Source organism: Podarcis filfolensis (genome assembly GCF_964270895.1).
Source record: "Podarcis filfolensis genome assembly, chromosome: 10".
Lineage (NCBI taxonomy): Eukaryota > Metazoa > Chordata > Lepidosauria > Squamata > Lacertidae > Podarcis > Podarcis filfolensis.
In genome coordinates, this window is record NC_139612.1 from 3,266,856 (window position 1) to 3,274,469 (window position 7,614).

A 7,614-nucleotide genomic window follows, 5' to 3' on the forward strand; every position below is an offset into this window, starting at 1 on the left:
CTTTTAATCCTTTATATTTTATCTTAACTGACCCAGTCAGTCTTTGAAGCTTTTTATAACTGCTGCAGCTACATGCTATGGCAACTTTCTGAGAGATTTGGCCCTGCTCCAGATTGCTGCAGACTGCTCCTTGTTTCTCTCTTATCAGCGGGCCGGCCTCAGCTGCTAAAAGAGAAGAGAACGCCATTATCCTAATTGGAGAGAGGGCTTAAGAGGAAGACGCTGTGTGGTGTTTAAATCCTGGATAAGTCATCATTCGTGCACAGGCTGCTGTCATAGAGGGCTGAGAGAGGCCAGTGGAGCCAGGACATTTGGCACCCTACCCCCTAGACATCCCTTGAGGCTGTCACAATTCAATACTTCCCCTTGTGAAAAGCTTCTGCAAATTGGGTCCGAGGTGTCCACGAAAGACTGATGTTGTAAGTGGATTTTACCGCAGTGGAGAGGAAAACTTCACTATTATTATCCATCCAAGAAGCTTTCACCCACGGTGCCATCTTCTGGTGGTCTTAACTATATTATTTGTGTGTTAAATGTTATGTTATTTTAAGAATCGTATAATCCTTGGCCTGAGGAAAGTATGGGTCAGAACAAACGCTTGAGAGACTTTGACGAGCCCCTATCATCCCCTAAACCAAAACTATCAAGGTCGCTTCCTACCTCTAATTGATTTAGAAGCCACTCCAACTCTGACGACTCAAAATCTTTCAAAAGTAAAGTCTGTAAAGGAGAATACGAAAGAAAAACTCTCAACACAGGATGATGGTTTAACATCTGATATGGGGGAGTTCCCCAGTTGTGAGCAGTTACACTTAGTAATTAAGACCCTTCACTGTATCTTTAAAAGGCTGGATGAGGTATCTTCATAATTATCCAATATCCTGCTGAAAGTCGAAAAACTTGAATCAGCAACACAATCTTCAGTTTGTGAGGTCAAAAACTTATTGCCTCACCCCAATTCAGATAAAAGAAAGGAGACTAAAATTAAATATATCTTAAATTCCCAATTGAATAATCAGATATTAACTCTGCAACCCAAGAAAAGTTGCCTTTCTGTCAGGTCGGAAATAGGAAGATGGTCATCGCTAGAAGGGGCTAAAGACTGTTTAAGCAAACTTTTAAAAATTAAGAAACACCAGATTGACCTATATGCGGTGATGTCCCTGTTCCGACAGACCAACTTCTTGAAGGTGATACTTGCGTTCCACTCTGAAAAGATACCATCTATTATTGTTAGGCGGAAAACGCTTTTGTCCATGGCCGATATCGTAGCAACGAGGGTTTTTGCAGATAGCAAGATCAAACCCCTTCTAAATAGGTGCCCGGGCGATGAGGACATTAGGACAAGAGACTCTGCCTTACTTCAAAATACTGTCAGGCCCCACTGCGATGATTCTGCAGTGTGCCATTCTCGACCAATTTCGATACCCTCTCAAACAGCCATATATGAAGACGGAAACCTGCAGACTGCCCTTGATGAAAGGGAACTTATTGATTCGTTCAGAGCCCTCCCTCCGAAAGAACAGTCGGTGATGATGCAAAGATTTGACACGCTTAAATCGCAGCTTTTGCAAGTCCAACACAGAGGGGAAGATACTAACGATGCTTCAAACAACTCCACTTGGGTTCACCGGACAGAAGTAGTCGACCTTCTTCAACTCAGCCCCACTTTGAAAACAAAAACCATCCTGCAAGACTCAAATCTTCAAGTTGTTTCTGCCCCCAGTGCTATTCCACGAGACGACCAGGCTCTGCCATCCTCACTTAACCTTCATCTACATCCATCGACCAACACACCTAAGGACGAAACTCTGATTTCCCTGCCTGACTCAAATCCCTCTTTAACTCACTCATCTATGCCAGAGCTAGAATCTTCTCCAGTTTCGACCAGATATAGAAGTAGTCCACAAGTGATGCCCCTGAGAGAGTCTTCCGCAATTACCGCCCCCGTGATGTCCCCTCAACTACCTTCTTTAAAGGAAAATGTGAAAGTTACACTTCGGGACCCGTCGTCGGAAACGATTGAAGACCCGATGGGACGCATCAATAAAATCATCCTAATCCCTGATGATAAATCTGCTAGAGGGTTTCCTCCGACGGACTTAATTTCTCCCTCTTTGGGTATTTCTCTGTCAAGTTGTACAAAGAATTTCGAAATGAAGAGACTACCTGTTCAGGGATCTACTTCTAGTAGATCATCCTCGGTGTGCCAACAGTCGAACCAAATTGTTAAAAATTTTAATTTGGATGGCTCCTCACAGTTACCATCTTCCCAATGTAAAATAACTGATTTTTTTGTTACATCTTCTGTCTCTTCCAGAGAGTCTGCCCCTCCTTCGCTTTGACTGTTAAAAGAACAACACAGAAGTCCCCAGCTAGCAGTCCTAAATTGGAATATTGCTGGCTGGAAAAGGAAAAGATTAGATCCCCCAGAGTACTTGCAGAGTACTTTTTCCCCCCAGAGTACTTGCAGGCCAAAATTGCTTACAAACAGGCACAGAAGTCAGCAAGCATGAATGGCAGCTAAGACGTTGGCAAGCGCTGATTGCTGCCTCTAAGCTTCGCAGCTCTCGTGGTTTTTGGAATTTAATCAACAAAAGATCGAGGAAATACCGATTGACGGTAATACCAGCCCCGACATGGGAACAATTTCTAAGAAAATATTTCTCCCAGACAGTTATCTCTAACTCTCATTCTGATACTCTTTCATGTCACTTGCCCATATGGCCAGATACTGATCCGGAGGAAATAGTTGATTTAATTGCTAAACTGAAAACTGATAAAGCCCCAGGGCCCGATCTGATCCCGGCGGAAGCTATTAAACAACACCCAGCATGGTGGGCCAAAATTCTTGCAAAAATCTTTGATGCAATTAATGCCACGGGCCAGATACCTAGATCATGGAAGGAGTCCATCATAATTCCTATATATAAAAAAGGACCACCAGAGGACCCAGGAAACTATCGTAATATCAGTTTATTATCAATCATCGGAAAAATCTATACTCGCTTCCTGCTAACCAGACTAACCCAATGGGCCGAAGATTCCAATCTGATAGGCCATGAACAGGCCGGGTTTAGACCAAATCGTGCTACTATTGACCATGCAATAATTCTATATCATTTGGCGCGGAAGTATTCTTCCCCCACTCATGGTCTTCTATGTGCCGCTTTTATAGACCTGAAGGCGGCTTTTGACAGTATCTCTAGAGAGCTGCTATGGGAAAAATTGGCAAAGTGGGGCATAGATAAAAGGCTGTTGTGGCTTATGATCAAATTACATGAAGGGACGGCCACTAGGGTGAGGTTAACACCTGAGGGCGATCTCACAAACTCAGTACCAATAAATAAGGGGGTACGACAAGGGTGCATCCTTGCCCCCTATCTCTTTAACCTCTATATTAGTGACATGAGAACTCCCCTAGTTGAGGCCCAAACCACCATTCATGCACCCAGGCTTGCAGACTATCGCTGCCCCTTACTATTGTACGCTGACGATGCGGTGATCCTCTCATATTCAAGAATCGGTTTGAGGAGGGCCTTTAAGATCTTCGCGTTATATTGCCAAACAAATTTACTTACTATTAACCATTCCAAATCTAAAGTTCTAATTTTTTCCAGGAGTCGTAAATTGTATAGGTGGGAACTCGAGGGGAAGCCAATTGAACAAGTCTACAAATTTCAATATCTAGGAATTTACTTCCAGCATAACATGGGATGGAAAGCACATATCACATACTTACAAAATAAGGGCAAAGCCCTTATATACCCTCTATTACGCTTTTTCTTTACAGAGGGGGCTATGCATGTTCCATCTGCCTTAAAAGTTTATAGTGCAAAAGTGGTTACAACTATGGCCTATGCGGTCCCTTTATGGGGCGCTTTTGTAAACCTCATGCCTCTGGTGACATTGCAAAATCTTTTTCTCAGACGCCTTTTGAAACTACCCTCCTGTGTAAGCAACTCGGCTATTCGTTTAGAACTTAAGACCCCCTCCTTAGAGATCCTGATGTGGAGACATGCCTTTAATTACTGGCTGTCCCTTTGGCATAAATTGCCCAATTACCATCTTATTCAGTGCCTTTGGAGAGATGAATTTACCAGCCCATGGGCAACAAAAATCCATTCCAAACTGTTGTCTTATGGAATCTCTCCTTCCGATATACTAAATTTAGATCTAATTACAGCAAAAAAGGTCATCAAACAAAGATTGGAGGTGGTTGATTTGCAACAAAATCTTACTACAGGTGGAGGTACATGTTCCCCGATAAATATGGGCATTACATTTATGTCCCAGATACCTCGATATCTGTCTACCTTATTGGTTGCGTTGCATAGATTCGCTTTTGTTAGAGCCAGATTTAATGTGTTCCCCTCAAATGTGCTGAGCAATAGATTTACTAACGGTAAAACCTCTGTTTTATGCGCATGTGACAACAAATCAATAGAATCCCTTTATCATATCTTGTTTAATTGTCCTTTATATATTGTTCCCCGATCAAGGATTCTGAGTTCAATCATCTTGGAAACTGTTGCTAAACCACCTGAATTACATCTAGCCTACCTACTCCAGGACATTGACTCTTATAGAACATTACAGGTTGCCAGATTCCTGAATTCAGTTCTTTCATATAAAAGACTTCATGGAATGCTGCATGACTATTAAAAATCTAGTAAACTCTATCCACCATCTTTATATTCAAGGCCACAATATGGTACATCTAGAGATTGTATGTAACGTGAAGGAGATTATGCGTTGAAATATTTTAGTTGATATTTTAGAATGTAAAATGCCATTTTATTTATTGATTGGTTTTACCTTGTGGGCTTATAGCCGAATAAAGTATTATCTATCTATCTCCTAAGACAATTTGAAGGGGAAGTGGAATGAAAGGAAGAAGGAGTCTTGGTGCAAAAGTCCTTTTTCTGCCCATAGGGGCCAACTCCTGGGGACCAAGGGGTCTCTGCCCCCTAAAATATTTGAGGGGACCGCCCCCCAAAAAGTTAAGCCATTCAAATAGTGTGTGCACACCGGATCATGTGATTGATTATGTGGGGTGGGGCTTGCCTTATAGTATCATTTTTGAAGAAGTGCCCTTTCCCACAGCTAGTCAGCCATTCTTTTTGACTGCTGGATCATGAGGTGAAGGAGAGGAAATTAGGAGCAGCTTTTGGGAGGGTGGAAAGAAAACCTTTGCTAAGTTTTACAGACATACATCATTTGTAGTTGATGAGCTGCATGTGCATCTGTTCCTGTCTTGGGTCAGGCTGTGCTGCGTCTCCTGATCTGCCACCTTCTGTGTCCAGTGAGGTCACACAGCCCTGCCACTGCAGAAACATTGGGAGAAAACCTTCCACTAACCATTCTGCATTCATAAAAAGCTCAATTCATCTGTGTCTGGCTGGGGGGATTTTATTACTGGCATTATCATCTACTCTTTGCTCTCAGCTGACGAATGCATGTTGCAATGGTGTGCCCATAAAAATACTCCGGTAGATGGATTCTCCTGCTCCTCTGTAGCCTGCCAAAAGCGTATGACACTTCTCAGGCATTACACCTCCTGTCAGATAATTGCATCTCACTCTGAAGGAAGCCCAATCAAAATCGCCTTAGCCTTAATCGGTTTTATTGATCATTAAACCCCCGAGTCACCAGGTCTGTTGGATTTTAACAAGCGCCTCACAAGAGAGCACTTTCAATCAAAGCTAAATGACGACTTTCGGAAGAGGTTCAAAAGATTCTTGTTTTCTAGCTTTTGCTTCATTAAGCCTGTCAGCCTTCCGTATAGATGAGTTTTGTCAAGATATTAGAGTCCCACAGGGGCTCCAGTACAGCATTTGTCAGGCACTTGGTGCAGATTGTTGTAAAAATGTGGCTTTCTGTGTGGCTTAGGCCTAGAGCTGGACTGGAGTAGATTTTCATGGCACTTTGGCTCCTGCAACAAAATATGTGCTTTCTACAGTATAGATATTTATCAGATCAGTAGGCAACACTAACCCTAACCTAATCCTAACTGTAACCCTTACCCTAACCCTAATTTAACATTAAGCCAGACCTTAACCCTAGACCTAACGCTAACCGTAACCCTCACCTGAACCATAACTCTAATGCTGAACCTAACCCTAACTCAAACCCAACCATAAATCCTTTTTTTTTTTTTTTACAACACTTTGCCCCTTTTTGTGGGGGGGTTTTTTGTTATTGCTTCATTTTGTAGGTTTGGATGCTTTCTTTGTTTCTTGCTATGTTGCTTCATTTCACAGGTTTTTAATGGGCTTTTGTCTTTCTTTTGGTGTTGCATCATCTTTATTAGTTTTTTTGCTTTCTAATGAATAGCTTTTTTGGTCAGTTCATTATAATTTGCCTTTCCTTCAGTTTGTATTTGTTTGGTTTCTGGTAGTTCTGCTTCTCTGCGATTCATTTTTGCATTTCTGGTGTTTTGGCTTGGTTTAGGGGGATTATCAAATCTCATAAAATTTAAGAAATACCACGAGAAACACAAAAACCAATAAATATTCCCAAAATGTAGCAATACCAGAAGAAACATGAAAAACAAGCCAGATAAAGGGAAAAGAAACAATTCACCAAAAACCCCAGAACCAATCAAAGTAAAAGAAGCAAAACAACAAAATGCAAGAAACAAGCAAAACCACCCTAAATTAAGCAAATCAGCAGAAACCAAAAGAAGCAGCAAAGCCCCAAGAACCTGGAAACAAATATAAAAAGACAAGCAGAAACCCAACAAGCAGGCAACTTATGGGTGTCCAAAATCACTACAAACCCCGAAATTAACCAACACTTAGCATATTCGTTTTCACTGGTTCATGGGTTTCTGGTGAATGTGCCTCATTTGGGGTTCGTCTTCTGCTGGTTTCATTTCTTTTCCATTGGTTTGCCTTGTTTTTTGCACCTTTGCTTTGTTGCTTCTTTTGAGAAGTTTTCTTGTTTTTGCATTCTGGTGGTAATACTCATTAGACATTTCTGGTAGTTTTGTTTCATTTTGGGTGGTTTCCCTTTTTTCTTGGGATTATCAAATCTCGTAAAAATGAATCACGCTGGTATGCTTTAGAACTGCTAGGCTGGCAGGAGCTGGGACAAAGCAACGGGAGCCCAAGAGGCTTAGTGGTTTAAACCAGAGTGCCACCCACATCCCAAGATAAAGAGGTACTGCGGCGGCGGCGGGAAGGTAAACGGCATTTCCATTCGCTCTGGCACTCATCACAGTGTTGCATGTGCCAGAAGTAGTTTACTCATGCTGGTCACATGACCCGGAAAAGCTGTCTGCAGACAAAGACCGGCTCTCTCGGCCTGAAAGCGGAGATGAGTGCCGCACTCCATAGTCAAATTTGACTGGACTTAACCATCCAGGGGTCCTTTACCTTCACTTAACATAAAGGGCTGATTTATTTTACTTGCTCAGGCTGAGTTTATGTCTTTAGTCTGAATCACATACAAAAAATCATTGACAGTGAACAGCTAAACTAAACTGACTTGAGGATTTGTGTTTGTTTTGTTTTTAAGCTGCTAGTTGAAGACCCCCCTCAGGGAGCCCTAGTATAGCATTTCATCTCCTAGATACCAAACTGGCCTTCTTCCTCATTACAAGAGAGATGA